This window comes from Sciurus carolinensis, chromosome 16, assembly GCF_902686445.1.
Source record: "Sciurus carolinensis chromosome 16, mSciCar1.2, whole genome shotgun sequence".
NCBI lineage: Eukaryota > Metazoa > Chordata > Mammalia > Rodentia > Sciuridae > Sciurus > Sciurus carolinensis.
In genome coordinates, this window is record NC_062228.1 from 19,608,214 (window position 1) to 19,629,275 (window position 21,062).

Consider the following 21,062-nt stretch of genomic DNA (forward strand, 5'->3'; position numbering starts at 1 on the left):
GTTGATGATGGTAGCCTGTGACATCAAGAAAAGGTTAATTTGATTTCTGTATCTTCCATCTCAAAAAACCAAGAGGTCTGTGATACATGAAATAATTGTTTCTGTTTAAAAGAGTTGCCATAAGCGATTCCTCCTGGGATAAATATTTCAGTTATCTCAAAAATCCACCTATGTAGAAAAGTATGCTCCTTAATTTGGCCAGACACAAACAATATCATCATATTTAATATATATATATATATATCCACATATAAGTGTGTATATATAGACATATGTGTATAAATATTTATATATATTTACATACATTTGTATATTAAATATTTATGTTTGTATAAATACCTGTGTCTATATAGATAGATAGATATTCACATGTATAAATGAAGAAAATTTATAGAAGAGCCAAAAGTAACTTAATGTCTGCTATTTTCATTTTGTTGTCTTTTTTAGAAACAATTCTCAAGGCTATGCAGAGTTCCTAAAGCACAGTATTTCATCCCTGATTCTAATCGACTAGAGATTATTGTGCATGATGATTTTGTGTGTAAGTCTCTCTCTACTTTGACTCATCAAATAAATACCTCTGTGCAATGTCTTATTTGATAGAACCAAGTAAGTGATAACAGGTCCAGGTTCTTTGGCGACTGACAGCTTTAGATACAAAACCTTCTGGATTTTTATTTTAAGTCACATTCTCTTATGAAGAAGTCATCAGAGGTGTACTTATTCTGAATGTAAATGCTGCAACTGAGCCAGCCCACTAATGGGCACACAGTGACGCCCTGTCACTCCCAGGTGACTGCTGAGACTGGTCACGGGATGGTTAATAGAACTGAAGAAGAAAGAAGGGTGTCCATGAGGATGTCTGTCCAGTGAATAATCTGGTTTTGCCATTAACCTCAAGTTGGAGTTAACTCCTCCCTCAGAAGAAAATCCAAAACACCCATCCTTAATGCAGAGTGGAGGGAACGACCCCTCTCCTGCAATACATGCACCAATAATGCCGTCATCCCTGCAGGGAGGGCGTGGGGTGGAAATGGAAGTGAGAAAAGCAGAGAATTTCCTTTGAACACTCCAATAATAGACACAGAGAGCAGTAGACAGAGGACCTTGGAAGTAGGCAGAAATAGAAGAAGTTACATCCTTACTGGTGTATAAAGACCTTAGACTGGGGCCCACAACACACACACACACACAGACACACACACACACACACACACACACCATAGCTTTGTCCAGGTGTCCAGACCTTTATCAGACACAGTAGTCAAAAGTTTTTACTAGAACTTCTGGAAGGAGGAATGAGACCAACACTGAAACCAATGGAGTCACCCTTTACGAATGGCACCTGTCCTCTTCCATATGAGCACATGTAGTCTTTAATACATAATGTGGGTTTGGTTGTGTTTAACAACACAAGCTATCCAACAAAGTGTGGGGAAGAATCTGGTCTTTTCATTAGGACCACCCATTTCTTCCCTTTTCTGTCTGTGAGACTTTGAAAAGTGACCTTTAGAGATTTCAAGTTTTTTTTTTTTCACTTAAAATAGAGATATTAATAATTTCAATTACAGTAGAGTGGATGTAGGGGATTACATGTACGTAAGGGACCTGGTGCAATGCCTGGTGTATTTAAATATTCAATAAATATTAATTATGATTATTTTATTATTACCATACTCAATACTATTAAAATGACCAGGATCACAATGTTCATAACTCCCTTAAGGAACTTCATTTTTCTTCTAGTTATTGAGGTAGGAAGGATGAAAATATAAACATGGAAGAGAAGGAAGAAAAAGGAAGAAAGGATGAAAGGAAGAATAGAAGAAGGGAGGGAAGGTGGAAGGAAGAAAGGAAAGAAAAAAATACAACTGGTTATGTAATTAGGGTTGGGAAACAAGATTTAGATACCCCGCACCAGCCCAGCACGGAAGTCTCTTTCGTAGGTATGTGATGGGCTGTTTATTTGCTTATTTTTGGACATGAAGTATTAGAATAGCCCTCATGCTTTCATTTCTCAGAAGGCAAGCCAGTATTCGTGTGACTTTTGAAGTGGGAAGAGGACAAAAGCTTACCTAGGTTCTGGAGCCTATGCCCACTGTTCAGTTCAGCCTCCAGTGGGCAAGGCGACGGCTCAGCAGGGCTTACACACCAAGCTCCTTGAAATCTGAGGAAGAGATACCTAGATATCCATGGCCTCTTGAGTCAGAGGGAAGAAGAGGCCCACAGTGGAAACCCAGGCACAGCCAACCAAACCCCTGAAGTGAGGATGGAGTTGTGCCTCCAGCGAGGAAGTAGAGAAGGGAGCGCCATCATGGGAAGCCCCCCTGTCAGGTGGAGGTTGAAGGGAAGCCCCGGTCTTGAGTGTCCGGTGAAATTCTATATGAACTAGACCATCATTCTCCTCTGCTGGCAACCCTTCCACCCAACATGCCCCTCCCAGCACATGTGTGAAACCCCAACATCTTATTGTGATTGGCAGCTCTGGATCCTGTCCTCTCTCCACCCTCATTGTCCTCCTGCTCCACCTACCCCAGCATTCCAGGCTCCTCCCATCTTAGGCCATGTGCATTACCTTTTGCTTCTCACTGGAAGGTACTTCCGCCCACCTCCATGTGACTAGCTTTGCCTCAGCAGTGAGGCCTTAACTCTAATGCCACATCCTTCAAGAAGTCCTTCCCTGTAGGGAAGGGTTACCTTCTCCTGTGTCTCCATGTCCACTCTCTTCAGAACATGTGTGACCTTGCACGTGTATTTCTTTGTTATCTGTCTCCCTCCTCTGTCTCCAGAGACCGGGCTTATCTTGCTGCATTCCAAGCTGTTATATTCCCAGCCCCGAGCACAGGTCAAGTAGATCCAGAAGCATGTGTTGATGAGGCTAGGGAGACTCTTTGGACTAAACCAGTGCAGCAGTTCTTAGGTCTCATAGACTCTGTAACCTGGGCAAGAGTTCCCACCCCACTGTGTCTAACCAGAACCAGCCAGGTGAGCTTCCAGGGCTATGTGAGTCACAACAAATTCATTCTAAATTTGGTTATCTATGACCATTTAAGGACAGATACTTGGTGGAAAAAAAAAAAAAAAAAAAAAAAAACAGCAGAGGATCATAGATAGTGTTGTACAAGGTCAGAATGTCTAAGCAACCATGGTAGTAGAGAAGGGCCTGGCCTACCGAGGACAGGAGAAGAAATCCAATTTCTCTTCCACCTGGGAAGGAGAGGAGGAGCCTCATATCCCATATCACTCCTGAGAATCATTTTGTAGAATTTTAGGAGTGGAAGAAGGTCACTCTCCCCGACTCACAGATGATACCAGAGGAATAGGAGAGTTTTCTTCCACAGAGCTGCATCGTTTGGAATAGAATAGAAACATTTTAAAAGATTTTTAGAAATACATGGATTGCATTTTATATAGCCATAGAATTCCTTTTGATATCCCATAATAAATCACAAAAAGAACCTTTTAAAGCCTAATTTTAATGTTTTAATGTCAGTTTGAAAACCAGGTTCAATTATCTTTGGATTCCAAAGAAAAAAAAAAAAAAGAGAAAAAGAATAGAAAAATAACAACAACAAAAAGGCCTTTTATGAGATTTCACTGTGTGAGAAATGTGCTTCCTCGTCCCACCACCAAGCTATAGAGGGAAAACAAGTGGGGTGGATAATATATGCTGGGACAAGGCAAAATATGTGAAAAACTTATATCTGTACTTTTGTTTTTGCTATTCAGTTTACACAAATCACTGCCTAAGCATTAATATTTATACTCCTAAGCACTTTTTTTCTAGTACGCCCATCAAACTGTCACATAATCGGGGTAGTCAGTATATCACATCGCACAGGGGAAAGCAACTCGCTGGCCTCGGTTCCTGTAAATATTTTTCTTTTGTGCTGGATTAAGATTATCCTCATGGTAGGGGTCCTTGTGGAAGTGAAGTTTGCCAACATGCTTTATGATTTAGAAAAATACGAACACTTCAAAATTCCACAAAGTTGGTGTTTATATTCTGCATGAAAAGACCTTCCTGACCTAGCCCCTGAAGTTTTTGAGGTTAATTCATTCTGAACTTACTTTTAAGTGAAAGGGAGGGCCATTTACTGCAGACAAATACGTTGCTTGGCAGAAAAAAAACAAATACCATATTCATTCCTGGGTTGTGGATCATTAGAAAGTCCCTTTACTGCCCCTTAAACTTCTTAACAGAGGTATATCCTCTCACACTAACCTTGCTCAAATAATTGTAGGGCAGCTTTGTATCCAGAAAACATGCTTTAGATTCCTTGGGACTGGTCTCCAAAATCTCATATGTCTGATCTCAACCCTCTTTTAGGAGGATATTTATTTTTCAGTATAAAAGAGGACGATGGAGCAGAAAGAGTGTGGGGGTTTGGGATCAGGTTGACCTGGCTTTGCATATCTTGTTTCTGCTGCATAATGTGTGTCTGACTTTGCCTGGTTCAAGTTTAACCGCAAAACCCGAGTCCTAACAGGCAGGCAGTGCAACGAAGGGTTTAAGAGTCTTGGCTTGAGAGACTGGCCCTGTGTGACTTACCACAAGTGAGGTAACTTTTCTAAAGCTTTCCTATGCTCCTCTGTAAAATGGGGATGAATGATAGTCCCTCCTTCACAGTTTGTTGTGAACGGTAGGTGTATATCAATTCCCTGCTACTGCCAAACTGACAAAACTCAATGGCTTGAAACAACAACCATTCATTCATTATTGCTCAGGAGTCTATAGGTTATCTGGGCTGTTCTTCTGTTTTTAGCTGGGCTCGCTTATTCATGTGTGGTCAGCTAGCAGAGCACTGTGCAAGTTTTGCTGATTTTGTCTGTGTTCCTTGTGTTTGATTGTCAGTTAGCTCATGGTTAGTCTCCAATGGTCTGAGTAGGAACAGCTGGGTTTTGGTGTCTCAGTCTTCAGTAGACCACCTGAATTTGTTTAATGATGTTAAACAGAACAGAGAGAAAAAGAGAGGGAGGGAGAGATTTAAAATCTATTAAGGCCTAAGATCTGATTCAGTACAACACTATTTTAGCCACAAAGCTATGACAGTAAACATGGGTACAGAGAGGTCAACAACTGGAACCATCCGTCTGATCAACCTACCAAATGCAAAACATTCGGCATAAAGGTGATCGTATAGTAACTGCTTAATAGAAGCTACCTATCATGACAGATTGGATATTGCCCAATAGCATCACTGTGAGGATTGAAATTCAAGGATCACCCTGAGTAACATGCCTAATATAAAACATGTTTTCAATGAACAGTGGCAGTGATGACCCTGAGCTTTAGATCAAAATGCTGAACCTTCTGTTCCTTTCAGATGTCTCACTGTGGATGCCTGATGATTAATTTTAGGTGTCAACCTGACCAGGCCAACGAATGCCCAGATGATCCTCTCCAACATCTAATCTGTTGAAGGCTCCACTAGAACAGAAAAGTGAATGACAGTAAATTTGATGCCTCTACTTGAGCCGGAATATCCATCATCTATTGCCCTTCCCATTGGAAGTCTTGGTTCTCAGTCCTACAGACTCAGACTTGGATTTATACCTTGGCTCCCTAGTTATTCTGCCTTGGGCTTGAATGGGAACTATACCACCATCTTCCCTGGGCTTCCAGCCTGTAGCTAGCCTCTGGTGGGCCTTAGCCTCCCCTGTTACATGACCTTTCCCTCGTAGGCCATCTCTTTCTGCATGTCTATTTCTCCAACTCATTCTGCTTCTCTGGAAAATCCTGAGTAATTCAGATGTCCTTTCTCCATAGGCCAGTCTTCTTCGAGATATGCTTTTTGATTGTTTATGCCCCTGTCTTGGGAGCATCCCTCTAGTGACTTCACAGAGTCCTTTATCTTCACATTGTGTCATTCTGCACCTTTCTCCTGAGATTGTGATTATTTATGCTGATGATGTGTCTCCCTGATGATTTACTTACTTCTTGAGAGCAAGAACTTTTAAGAAATCATATACTTTACTTCCCACTACACATGATAAATACTCAACAAATAAAGGTATTAAGGAGCTGAGAAAATGAGGGATAAAACTAAACCATATTCTCATTTCTAGTTTAAGGATTATTAGCCAATCTGTCAATACATTAAATTATTCTTGCATTAAGAACTCCATGGTTCACTTGAAGAGATAGGAATGCTTATAATTAGTTTCCATCCTTAATTTCCTCTCTGATTGGTCTCCTTTTATATTTAGAAATTTAGCAATAGAAACTTGTTGCTCTTTTAAGGCTTTTTTTTTTTTAGACTGGCTCCTCTACAAATTACTTTTATGATAATAAATGCAGTGTTTTAGGTGAATTACTTGTATACACTAATTTTTACCTAATAACTCACTTACCAGGATTTTCCTGATCCTGCTAGCCCCTCCATCTTGACCTGGAGTCCGTTCAAAATGGAGGACTTGGCCAGGTTTAACATCCCCCTGAAATACTTCCCTAATACCCAAAGACTTAGAAGTCATGTCTATTTCACTTAGTTTCCCTTACAAGTGAGGGAGGCAACATTGCTTGGTTCCCCTCAGGGAGCCCATTTCAAAAATTCCCTTTGGATAGTTCCCTTCCCCTCAGCCCACGCGGCCAAACTGCTGCTCTCAGCTTCTCTCTCCCAGGTAGTAGCTTTGCTGATCATGCCTGTATTTTTTAGACCTTTCATTATTCAACTTTTCTCTAGAGTTGAAATTAAGCTAACACCCACCCCAAGGGTAGGAGTTAGGACTAGTCATGGTGACATATGACTTTCTTGTCATCCTACGGTCCTTGTAAAACCATTCATTTCCATACTGACAGAGAACCTTATATTACGCTTTCTGGTTTTTGGGGTGTCATGCTGGTGTTAATTCAGGGGCTTATTTTTTAATATTGATGTTAGATTTACTTCATTCTGCCAATAGCTCCCGAAAAAAGGGAGTGGATAAATACAAAGCATCGTTATTAACTATTATTATATTGATGTGTAAAACATAACTATTATTACTGACAGTTTGGTCTGTTGGAATTATATGACATTTAAATATTCAGGCCAGCTCTCAATACCCATGATTTTTGCCTTTTCTTTTTGATGTTTTCAACATTGAGAGACACAGAGGAGCAGGCCAGTTGTTCTACAGAGTGCACAGTGGGGTGGGAACTGCCTGAACTGGTGGAGATTTGGTTTTGATTTCTACCTTCCACAAACTCAATGCAGAAGACCTGCCTGATAGGCAGACCCTGAAGAAAAGTGGGCTCTTCTGCTTGACCTCATGTTCACAATGACCGGCAGCATAAAATAATCATTGAAAAAAGCAATAGGAACTGAGTTTGACTAATAAACATCAATGAAGAAGAGGAGAGTTAGGTGAACCATTTCCTTCCATCGAGACTGCAGCTATGGTCATCTGCTGCATTAGGATGTTTGAATGGGACCTGAAGGGAACACAGCAGTCTCTCCAGGAGAGTTGACATGACTAGACTATTTAAGGTGGAGAAGAGATCACAGCAGAGTGATAATGATGAAAAATGATTGCCTTCAGTTACGTGAAGGATGGACACATAAAAAGATGGTATGTTTGTTATTTTTCTTCCAAAAGACAGAATCACGGTGAAGCTTGTTCTAGAGAAGTTAATTGTGACTCCATGTGTCCAGCATTATTCAAAATCTCAGAGGTAAGCAACAACAGTACTGCACTGAGGGGACCGTGACCTTAGATGGCCTGTCCAACTAGCCATTGCTAAGCTTCCATGGCCATATTTTTTGAAAGTACAGTTAACTCCAGAGGTGGAACTCAATTTAAACTTAGGAATTCCATGGAGTGGGAGAAAACAGCAAAAGCAAAGATTCTAAATCTGAGTTTTCCTGTGAACATGAGGAAATGAAATGGACTTGTAGGCAGTGCAAGTTCACAGGAGCCTGGGGGTGAAAGTCTTGCTGTATGACATGAACCTAGAGCCCTGGAGGGCAGCTTTAGGATTGATTCTCTGTTCTGTAAGGAATAGAGAGTCCTTGATGACTTTTAAATTAGTAACTTAGGAGAGATTGAAGAACAACCTCAGTATTTAAGGGAGAGGAACTAAGTTCCCAAATGAATTGGAACACAAAGTGTAACAGAGAAGATGAGAAAATATTAATCAAAGGGACATGAACCACTTCTCAGAGTCACATCTCCATCCTACCAGGAGAGGTGGCCACTCATCTTCATCCTATATTACATTAGTCCACTTTTCATGCCTTCCCCTCACGCCATGTTGAGTTTAGCCATCTATGTTCTGCTAACTACACTACCTTGCCCTTAACAGGTGCTAAATTTATTATTATAGAAAGCATATTACAGTGAATTGTAAAATGAGGAATGCTTGGGCAGCGGGAAACCCTAGAGCAAATTTAAACGTGGAGAATCCATCTTACAATTATGGAAAGAGAGCATTTGAAGAGATGCGTGAAGATCATTCTGATGTGGAGGTGAAACTTTCTTTCCATCTTTGACCAACACTCATCTTTGATGCCTAAACAGTTTGAGCCCTCCTCCTTCCACAAGAAAGCCCAAAATAGTTTGCCACCACCTGCAGTTCTTTGAAGCCATCTGTGGAGCACAGATAGGCTGCGGCCATTGCTGTTTGTTTGGGAGAAGCCATAAATTATCCCTCACAGGAAACCATAGCCAGTAAAGTAGAAGTGTAGTCAAATGGGAACTGGAAAATTTGTTTAACAGGTGTGGGCCTAACAAGCCAAATTCTCAAAGGCAGGTGAGGTGGTTGGTGATGAAATATCTTGTTCTACACCTGAGGTTGGAAATAGATTCTGTACACAAATCTGATAACTGGCATTCTCCTTGGGCACTTTCAATATCAGGGAATTCGGGTAGACTAAGGCCTTCGTCCGTGTGATCAGCTGTGAATGACCATGGATTTGGTCCCTCTGGGGACTAGAGAAACCTTTTTAATTTAGTTGTCCTTGTCCAACACTCTCTTAGAAGATTGGGTCACATCCTGAGCTTCCTTCAGAGTCAACTTCATGTTCAAAGCTGCATCTTTGTGAATTTTTGTAAAATGTTTCAGATGACCCCAGATGAGGGACATTGTGGGAAGACTATGGATGTGGAGCCCAGCAAGTCCTGAGTTTGATTTGCAGCTTCGCCCCAGTGTGACAATAAAAATTCTTCATCTCCATGACCCCTCAATCATCTCAGCTGTGAAGTTGATATAATTGTAACACTTAAAGCACATGTAAGCTGTAATGCAGAAACTAATTTTAGTAGAATCTTCAAAACAAACATTTATCATGAAGCATACATTTGGAGCCTGCATGTGTTCTCAAGTAGCTACTCCCAGCTGCCTCATTTCCCAAGTGACTTCTTATGAATGGGTGAGTTGCCAGAGGTCACGTAGTCAGCCAGTGGCAAAATGAGAACGGAGAACTCCAGGTTCTTGATTTCAAGGCTGGTGCTTTTTCTATCCTGCGAATCTTCTCCGGAAGAAAATAAATGACAGCCAAGGCCTCCAGAATCCAGCTGCTTCCTCAAACATTTGTCACTGATCAAATTACATTCACAAATATTTTCCATGAAGAGTCTAAAGGGAACAACAGTAAGGTACATCCTAAATGAGAGAAGCCTAATAAATTGTCAAACTTTGGGGACTGTATCTCTCAAGGCCTTCTTGAGAGAACTGACTTATTTCATTGTTTATAGAGTGAATTATTTCATTGTCACAAAAAAATAAAAACAAAAAAAACAAAAAAACAGAACAAGTAAAAAGCTGTTTGAGTAGTTTGGATATTTCAGATGGCTGAATCAGTATGGTAGGAAGAGTCAGGTCAACCTGGGTTTAGAACTATAATTTGGAACCTAAATGCATTGTGTGAATTTGGCAAAATTACTTAACTTCATCTCATTTTCCTCATCAGCAAAATGGGTATACCATACCTAATTAAATACTTGGAAGCATCACAAACCACGGGTATTGTATTTCTGCAAACCAGTATTTAGCCCATAAAAATAAAGGCGTGGTATTATCCTTCTGCCTTTGAATGAGATTGCTTTCAACCGTATGGCGGACAACCTTTTCTGCAGATTAAACTCAGCTGCCTTGATGGCAGTCTTTATGGAAATCAAATCCAGTTGCCTCTTTCACGTAGACTTTGAAAGTAAAGCACCACAGGCAAAACCAGGCAGCTCAAAGTCTTTGGCATGTCTGGTGTCAAGACCCAGCCAAGGCTGTGATTGATGAGGGTGCAAAAAGTCACCCACTGTATTCAACGCTTTTCAAATCAAGGCCACAAGGGACAAACAAATAAATTAATTAATAAGCCAAAGGGAAAAAAAATGCCCTGGAATCCCGAAGGAGCCCAGGAGGCTGAGGCTACCGGAGGCCCTGGGGTCAGGGCTGAGGATGGAGGACCGCACTCCAGTCGCTCACCCTGGGGACAGCTCAGGGGAGGTGAACGCTGTGTTTCTGCATCACCGAAATCACACCAGCGTTTGACAAATCCCTTTATATCCTGCGCTGAAAGTGGATTCATAAACATCACCCCTTTTGAAGGGAATTTAAAGATAGTTCTTTTTTGTGATCGCACATCAAAGCAGGGATGACATTTCTCTTGTTCTTAAGTGAACTGTTATTAGCCTACAAACTAAATCTGTAGAGGGTCTTAGAGGAGAAATTAACATTTCATTTTCAGAAGGCAAAAAAAAAAATGACAGCTTTGGTGGCCATATAGGTTTTACTGCCTGGAAGGTAAGTACACCTTGGATCTCTTTTATTACGGGGCCTGCCAGGGCGGTACAGAATGAATTTTAAGTTGATATTGGGGGAATCGAGAGGACTTTGCTCTTCCGCTAATGGAATTGAGCACTAAAATCACAATAGCTCTTCTTCTGCTTGAGATCCTCTCTCATAAGGAGAACATGAAACATCTGGATCTGATCTCTCTCTCACACACACACAGACACACACACACACACTCTCACAACAGGTATCAGCTTAGAGTCCAGTGACCGTTCTTTTAGCTTTACGACCTGGGGCTTCGCTTCTTGGTGACTCACTTTGCCTCTGTGTACATTGGGAGGGTCATTGGCATCTCTGAGGTGAGGTCACATAGTGACTCCAAACTAGTAAGTGCCAGTTTCTCCTACCAGTGAGAAGGTGTTACTGGTTGAATCAGGTATGCCCCAAACCCATATGTTAATGTCCTAACCTCACTACCTTGGGATGTGACCTTATTTGAAGACTGGGTCTTTACAGAGGGAACTGAATTAGAATCAGTGCATTTGGATAGGCCCTTATCCAGTATGACGAGTGTCCTTTTTTTAAAAATAAAAAGTGTGGTGGGGGAATTTGGACATAGAGAAACCCATGGAAGAAAAATGATAGGAAGACACAGAGAGAATGTCATATAAATGGGAGATGGGTATGCACAAGCCAAGGGGAGAGGCCTGGCACCTCCTTCCCTCACAGTACTGAGAGGGAGCCAAGCCTGCCGACATCTTGATTTTGTACTTTCAGCCTCCATAACTGTGAAACGTTGAGTTGTATTCTTTAAGCCATCTGGTTTGTGGCACTTTGTTACAGCAATGCTAGTCAACCAGTACAGAAGAAGAGACCAGGGGTTTGGACATTCCTGAGAGGGGAGACTGATTATTGGGCCTGGAGTTGAGCAACCCAATCCAACCCTCTCCCAAAACAATTGTCCCTCCAATCACTCAGGTTAGTGTCTCATTGTCTCAACAACAGTTGTCATGACAACTGAATACAAAGTTTAGCTTCAGAATTTGAATCTCAACATGTTAAAATCTCCATGGGATAAATATATATTTTTTGAGAGTGAATTAAGTAAGACACGTGTGCACACACACACACAATCTCTTGATGACATTAGAAAAGTCCTACATTCTCTAACTCAGACCTCGATGTTCTGGTGGAGGAGACATTCATTACCATTTCCCATCTCTTCGCTCAGCTGACATTTATTCATTCAATTGGCATTTAATGAGCAGCTACAGTGTGCCAAACACAGAAGGAAATTTCTTGGCAGATTTACTGTTTATATCAGAGAAAGCTTGAGATTATTTTAATGTCTGCATTGAGAAATGACACATTGCCTTGTGATAGGTTAGGGAGCAAGTTAAACATCATGAGAAGGGCAACCATGCTTTTCTCCTTCATTATCTCCTTCCCAGGGAGGTGATACAGTTTGAAGCACCTTAGAGATGCTTAAGAGATATTTAATGAATAAATAAATGCATAAATGAATGAAAGAAAATTCAAGAGTCTTGAACTCAGTCTGAGAATTGTGGAGTATGAAAGCATCTATTTGTGGATGTAACACTTGTGTTAGCTAACACATGTGGAGCACCTACTATGTTCTCAGTAACAATCACTCCATATCTAATATTGTGCTTTTTGTGTAACAGTCACAAAGTCTTTGCTGTGGAGTCATATCTTCCTTGTGTTGATGGACAAAATGAGGTTTTTATAGAGTACGCAAGTTGTCGGTGGTTACACAGAAACAGGCAAATCTGCTTTTGAACCAGGTCTGTCCAAGTCCAAAGCCTGTGATCCCTAACTTTGCTGCCCACCATCTCTTTGCTCAGACCAGCAAGTAAGTTTCCAAACCTCTTGAGGTTGAAATCTTCCAGTGGAGGAAGGAAGAGAGAGAGAGTAGATTTTCAAGTCTATGATTAGTTGCTCATTTATATTCTTAAGCGGTTTTCATTAATTTTCATAAATTACAGTCCTCAGAAGCAACTTGAAGAATCTGAACCTGTGTTCTTTCCTCTACATTCTCTCAAAAAACCATCTAGCAATTTTTATTCAACCTTACAATAGAAAGCATAATCTTATGATCTAAGACACTTTCCTATGGGATTATAATCTGACTCCCAACAATGCCCAGCTGGGAGGATTTTAATACCAATTCCAAAAAATGTCAGGGAATGTCATTGGTTTGAATTTACATAATTGATAAAGTGGGGTATTGATTTGTGTTAGTAAACCAGAAGTCTTGAACTCAAGATGTGAGTTAATTGGGGTTAAACGGTGTCATCTCTTGACAGAGAGTAATGTTTTAGCCTGGTTTGGTTGAGACACTGCAAATAGTTGCTGCCTTCCCAACCCCCATTCAATAAGAAGGGACTTACCTTCTGGAATTGCTGAAAGCGGAGTCAGACTGATGGAAGAGGGGTAGGATGTCAGGCTTCTAACCTGAAAAACGTGAGATCAAAGCAACTCAACCTTTCTTCCTAAAGATGAGTTTTCAGGAATAAAGGAAAAATTGCAGATGAAGTTGTTTTGACATTTCAGGTGTATGTGTTAGGGGGCCAGGATGGGCGAAGTGGCCCTCTGTTGAGGGTTGACTCACTTTCAGTGCACAACAGAAACATTACCTGGAATGGCTCTCCCTGTATCGTGAACTTGACCTGCCACAGAGGTGCATGCGTGCTTTTTTTCATTTATTCACATTTTTTCAACATCGCTTCTACCTGTGCTGGGTAACCGGCACAGTGTCTGGTACCAACATCGGTATCTTGTGCAGAGTGTAGTAAATGACAGAGCTAGAAAGAAAGCGTTCACAGTAGGTCAGCAGGCTCTGGGGGGATAGCAGCAGACAAAATCAGCTTAGCTTGGGAAGGTGAATGTAGAGACTGCTTAAAGCTCATCCCAGGAACCATTAGCTGAGGGTTGCTGGAGTTACCTAGGATTTGAGGAGCAGGGCATTGTAGAGGAGGGGAGAACATGAGCCAGTGCAGCCAGAGAGCTATGCCAGACCCTTCATCACATCCAGTGTGACTGGAAGAGAGTGCAGTCTCCAACTCAAAGTGCCCCGTCCTTTCTTTCCCTAGCCTCTGTTAAAGGTGCAAGTTGCTCATGGGATTATTTGTGACTGGATCCTCACCAGGACAAAGGCTCCATGAAGTCAGGAGCTGAACTGACTTAGTCATTATTTATTCTCAGTAGCTGGAACAGGGACTGGCATGTTCTATGGAGTCAATGCGTGTGGGTTAAATATATGAGTGAATACATACCAGGTGTGTCATGATACGCGCTAGGAATCAGGCTGGAGTCTGATCAGAGGGAACCTTGAGTGCAGCTCGGTAGTGGATTGATACTGGACAGTGAACGAATGCTAAATCTTCATACTGAATGAATGAGGGGAAGAAGGCAGTTTTAACAGAGCTCTGAAACTGCGCTGGAAACCAAAAAATCTGTAGTGAGAAGGAGATTCTGAAGAATGCTAAAGAGCGTATGGACATGGTTTATGTTACCAAAAAATCTCCCATCAGGTGCTCATGATATAAACTGCCCGGGGTGCTGCAGATCAATGATTTGAAGACAAAATATGACCCTTTTATGGAGAGGATAATAATCTAGGAGGGAAGGAATGGATTTACCCTTTAACTTGAAATATTTTGGAAACTTCTCTACAAGGAAATAGCTAGACTTTTTTTTTTTCACAGAACACGATAAAAAAATAAAAAGAGAGATTCGTACTAAAAAGAATTCTTCTTGAAGCCAAATGCATATCTTTGAATAGTATAAACCATAGTGAGAAACAGCTACAAGTACCTTACTTGACACCACAGATCAGTAAACTACGGCACAAGGGACAAATCCTGTTGCCCGTTTTTGCATAGCTGTGAACTAAGAATAGTTTTCATGTTTTAAGATTATTTCTTATTAAAAAATAGATAAGATTTTCTACCATGTGAAAAACATCCAGTTAAGGGTGCAGGGTTCTTAAATAGAGTTTTCTGGGACTATAGACCTCCCTGTCCCTTCCTGAGTTGTCCATGGCTGCTATCTAGCCACAAGAGCAGATTTGAGTAATTGCCAAAACATGACCTGCAAAATCTAAAATCCTTACACTCTGGACCTTTACAGAAAAATGTTGGCCGACTGCTGCTCTTGAGCTTGGGTGGCATGGCTTATACCAGCCTACATTTGGGTGACCTTCCCTTTAAGAAGTTCCTTTTCCCGAATCAGTGGTTTCCTGCAAATTAAAATGTAACTACATTGGGGAATTTCATTTCCTAGGTCTCAGAATGAATGCCTTGCAAATGATGATTGATTATGCCTTTGATTAGGAAGTAAGGGGACATACTGCTTTGTATGAAATGCAAAGCTATTTTAGGTCAGGGCTGCATAGTGGAGACACCGCAGCTCAGGATCTGGACAACCATGTTGCTCCTGCAGGCTTGGGCGGGTCAAGTCCCCCATCTGGGTCCAAGTTCCCTGATTTATCAAACAACAGGGCCTGGAAGCAGTCTTTGAGATTCCTTCCTGGACTAAAAGTCTGTAATTTTCTAAGTTCAAGTCACTATTTGTACTCAGAGTCTGCCTACCCCTAGTAGGTAGGCGTTTTACTGAACAACACTCACTGATCACTAGACACATGTGATTACTCACATATGTGTAGCTAACAAGAGTTGCATGGGAATGGAGCACAGCCCGGAATCGCAGGTCTGCAGGAAGCACGGGAACAATTAGCATCCTGATTTCATCCTGTCGCTTCAGGATGCGTTTCGCCTGTTCATCTGGAAGTGACTGGGGAAAGAAGGAACCTTACAACCTTTGGAAGAGGAAGTGGGGTGGATCTGGAAAGAGTAGGTATGATTGCGACAGGCAGCTAGAACACCCCCATCCGGTGTCCGATTCTGTGGATGATGATATATAAAGGGGGTGGGCGGTGGGGGCAAGAGAAGAATGGAGGGACTTTGGATTACATAAAAGGAAATAGGGGGGGTATGAAAAATGGTGGAATGAGGCAGAGACATCATTGTCCTATGTACATGTACGATTACATGAATGGTATGAAGCTACGTCGTGCACAACTGTAGAAACAAAAAGATGCACCCCATTTGTGTACAATGAATCAAAATGCAGTCTGTAAAAAAAAAAAAATTAAAAAAATAAAAGGAAAAGTGAATTCAAAAAATAAACAAATAAATAAAAATAAAAATTCCAATCTCTTCCCCTCTCAGCCCCATGATGATTCTATCCTAAAATTGCCTAAAAGAATATTGTCAGCTGATCACCAGAACAGAATTTAAGTATTCAAACGGGTCACTGGGCACTTCTAGGTGGTTTATTTAGGCTCCTAAGTAGTCACTCGTTGGTTTTTATTTTTTTAATTTTTTTATTTTTTGTGAGTCCAGATTGTTGGTGGAAACCTTAGAAAGGTGCTTGCTAAATACTAGTGCTTAAGTGATGGTTCCGGTTGTTAAATCATAATACGGTGTGATTTTGCTGAAATGAAGTAATTACAGGGGGAGAGAAGAAAAGTCAAATGATATAAAAACAGGCCCTTTGGACTGTCTGAGTGCTAACGTGTTCTCTGATGCATACACATCACACATTCCCACAGGCCTGGGGCACAGAGGCTCCCATTGTTTGGAGGGTGCGGGTTACTGTTATTTTGCCTCCAGCTCTTCTTCCTAAATTTGGGTGAAGATGCTGCACTTACAGGTCCTCAAACATTCCTTGAAGTAGTTGTAATTATTCTAAATCAACCCAGCTCCTGTTTTAATATTTTGATTTGAAATCTACCCTTCAAAATCCCCTCCCTCCACCCCTTATGGTAAGCAGACTCTTTGTTCACATCTGAGCCCTTATGTGTCTTCGCTGGGATCCTGAACAATTGCTGGACATTTCTGGTCCTTCATTTCCACATTTTTGGAAGAAGGATAAGAAGAGGTCATGTCCTATGGCTTTTGTGATCTTAAATACAGGGGGAAAGCACTCCTTAGGGCCTGACTGTGGTCAGCACTTAATGGATGCCAGTGACCCCTCTACCTACACTGCTGGCCGGTGTCACTCATGTGGGAGTCTGTCCTTGTCCCCCTAGGGTTGGGGAGGAGCCTCCCATTAGCCCTCCTGGTTTTTCTTTTTATATTCCCTTCTGCACTGTTTCATTATTATCTTCCTTTTTCTTTTAAATATTGGTTCCATGGTTTCTTTTCTTTCCCCTTTTTAAACTGTGCATTGTAGTTGCACATAATGGTGGGCCTCATGGTTATGTATTTGTACCTGTACACAATCTAACTCTCTAATCTGGCCAATATCATTCCCCAGTTTCTTGAGGGTGGAAAATCTTTTTTTTTTTTCCTTCATATCTTTTTCTATCTCAGACCCAGATATAGAATTCTGGTCAAGTGTTGATATGAAGAGTTAAGTAAATAAGATCAACATACATATTGGAACAGCAAAACATCATAGATTTTGTCTATTGAAACCCACTCCTCTTAAAATAATAATTAAAGAAAAAAAGAAACCAAGATCTCAGAAAGGCATCTGTAAGGCTCCTGTTTTGATCTATAGACTCTTCTCAAAATGTTCCCTTCTTCTCTTTCCACCCATTCTTTATACTCCCAACCACAACAGGAATTTTTCAGGATGTCTGGCCATAGGATCTTTGTACATGCTGTCCTTCCTGTCTGGAGTTCTCACCTATCACACTGAGGTTTCAGATAACAATTGAATTTTACTTTCCTGAGAAGGTTTCTCTCCTCTTTCAGTCAAGTCATATCTGTTCATTAAATGCACTTACAAATGCCATAATATTCTTCCTTATGGTTGTATAATATTCCATTGTGTATATATACCACAATTTCTTTATCCATTCCTCTGTTGAAGGGCATCTAGGTTGGTTCCACAAACTAGCTATTGTGAATTGAGCTGCTATAAACATTGATGTGACTGTGTCACTGTAGTATGCTGATTTTAACCCTTTGGGTATAAACTGAGGAGTGGGATAACTGGGTCAAAAGGTGGGTCCACTCCAAGTTTTCTGAGGAATCTCCACACTGCTTTCTAGAGTGACCACACCAATTTGGAATTCCACCAGCAGTGTAAAAGTGTGCCTTTTTCCCCACATCCATGCCAACATGTATTACTGTTTGTGTTCTTGATGATAGCCATTCTAATTGGAGTAAGATGAGATCTTAGAGTTGTTTTAATTCACATTTAATGCAGTTTGTAAAAAATAACAAAACAAATAATTTTTAAAAATGCACTTGCACATTTTTTTTCTTCCAATTTGAGTTTTGATCTTTAAAAATTATTTCTTTTTGTGATTGCTACATTAATGTCTCTCATTCACCCAATAGATTGTAAATTCCACAGGATGAGGAATAACGTCCACTTTTGTCTTCCATCCCAGTGACACAGGGAAAACAGTCCCTGGAACATAGTAAGTGCTTGATAAATGTTTTTAACAATTCAGTGGATGAAGAGACAGTGACTTGCTTTCCAGGAATGGATATGACACAGTCTTAGTTGTCTGGCAGGAATTAGAATAGTGTGTTCCACAGGCTCAAGCAGGTCAGGCTTTCTTTGTGTTTATTTCGCAGCACCAGACTGGACTTATCGAATGAACTCTATTGCATTTTTCCTGCAAACTGACTAAGACAGAAACATAACAATGGTCAAAGATGGACTAACCTTATCTAAGTGACAAGTCCAGCCTAATAGGACTGGTTTTTGAGCTGCCTATTTAATCTTGGACTTCATTATTATTTTTTAACCCTTTGGGGTCAATATTATTTTGTGGTTCCCCAACATGCCTTAGTCTCAGGTGTGACAGATTAACCTTCCGTCTTTCCTGGTCAGACCTCTGGTCCCCCAAAGACTGGCTTTCTTTTATTCTTCCTCCTGTGTGCTCTCTGCTCCTCACCCCAAACTACAACTGTTACCGGATTTCAGGGATCTCCAGCCTCAGGAGACCCAGGTCCTAGAGACTCTGGCGATCATTATTCTTCTAGTTGATTTTGCAGGAAATGAAGGAGGAAAGATAGAAACATGAGTGACAATCTCAGCTGGAGATTGGGTCAGATCCCAATGTTTCAGGTAAGGGGCGTGGTGAGGGTCGGGGAGAAGCAGGGTGTACCGGTCCTCACCAGTCTACCTGGGGTGGTTGCTGCCTTCCTATGTTGCTGAGCCTTGAGGATCAATGAGTGACAGCTCATTGCTCTGATCTGAATATTTGTGTACCTCCAAAATGCATGTGCTGTATCCCTAACTTCCAAAGCATCAGGTGACAGTGTTAGGAGGTGGAGCCTCTGGGAGGTGATTCAGCCATGAGGGTGGAGCGCTGAGGGATGGATTAGTGTCCTTGGGAAAGGTGCTCCAGATGGGCCCACTCCACTTCAACCCTGTAAGGACGCAGCCAGGAGGCAACATCTGCCAAGCTGGGGCGGGGCTTCCTCAGATGCTGAATCTGCTGGTTCCTCCATCTTGGATTCCTCATTCTCCAGAAACGAGAGATAAGTGTGTGTTGTTTATAAACTACCCAGTTAAGGGAATTTTGTTACAGCAGCATACCAAAAACCTAAAAAGTTTATCCTTCTTTAAAACAATCCCAATTCTTTGGTCCTTGTTCCTGTAGCTCAGGCTACCTCCCTCCATCCCTCTCTTCAAACTCATTGTGTCTCAATTTGCAATAGCCCTGGGACCTTGGCTTTCAACATGTCCACTTCAAACAAACTGGGTCATCTTCCGAGTTTTCTTAAAATCATATGTCTTAACTAACTTCATGAAAATATCAGCCGTATCCCTCACAGATCCTTCTCTATCCCCCACCAACCTCACGGTATTGCCCATTCTTTTCCTGCATTTGCTTTATCCCCAGAACAGTCTCAATGACCTTGGATAGATGCTCTTCCTTCACTCCGTGCCACAGCTTTGGTTCACACGCTCACGGCTTTATTCAGTGCAAAGACATGCCTAATTGGTAGCCACTTTTTTCTGCCCTGCCACCCAAGAGACCCATAGAATCATGTTAAAAACACACTGCAGGGCTGGGGATATAGCTCAGTTGGTAGAGTGCTCGCCTTACATGCACAAGGCCCTAAGTTCAATCCCTCGCACTACCAAAAAACCCCCCACTGTACTTATGAACTTGTGACTCAAGGCTCTTGGCAGTAGTATCCTCTGGTTTCTCAACTTTCGCCCCTTACTATGAATTCAGCACCCCGGCCACATGGAACTTTCTATCAATGTTTCCCACTGTCCTAGGTCTTTGAAGGCACTGTTAACTCCCCATGAGCCCCAGCTGTCTTTCTTCCACTAGAAAATACCCTTTATTCACCCCTGAAGAATCATGTTAAAAATCATCTCTCTGAAGCCACTTCTAACTTTCCAGAGAGAAGTTGTACCTGCACCTCTTGCCAAGTCATGACTTTGCTCATCCATAAAGCAGAAATTTTTTTTTAAATAACTCTCTCATTGCCTCTCTCTCCCTCGATGGACTGTGAGGTGTGTGAACCCAAGACCTGCCTCTCATAATCCAAATCTTCCCTTTGTGATTAGCACAATACCTGGGGCATCATGAGCATGGTAATATATTCAGTGAATAAATAGAGTTTAGCTTAAAAATATATCTTTCTTCCTTGATTACAAGCATTTACTTCACAAAGGAAATGTGGTCTCCCCTGACATTGAAATGGTATTTTATTGAAGTAGCAGCCCTTTGAGAAATATAAAAAGTGGGTAACATCTGCATTTGGATGTACATACATCTGTACTAAATTGTCATTTATGATGATCAAAAAGAAAAGGAGGGTAAGGAGTTTATGCTTTAAGACAGACTACAACAATAACCTAGATTGTGAATCTGCCATTTTAATTTTATCTTGGTTCCAACAAATATTTCTCTTTAAAAGTCTTGCCTTCCTAAAGAGTGTGGATAAGCTCTCCAAACAGAGCTCCCGACTCCTTGCATTTCTAAGCCTTGATTTGAATTCTTAGTAAATGCTAAATGATAAGAATAATACTCGATGATATTTGTGAAGTTCTAGAAATACTCTTTTCATCTAATTTTCATTTTCATAGACTTAATATACATTAGCATTTCAATGATGCACTTCAAATATGTTTTTTTTTTTTTGTTTTTTCAATTTTAAGAATTCCAGCCCTTTCAATCCCATGAGCATTCATTGAGTGACTGCTGTATCCCTGGCTTTGCATTGGGTGCTGGTGATTCTGTAACACTTAAGACAAGGAATTTAACCTTAGGAAGTTCTAAGTCTAAGTCAGAGACTTAAAGAAATAGGATGATAAGAATGATCATAGCAAAGGAAGT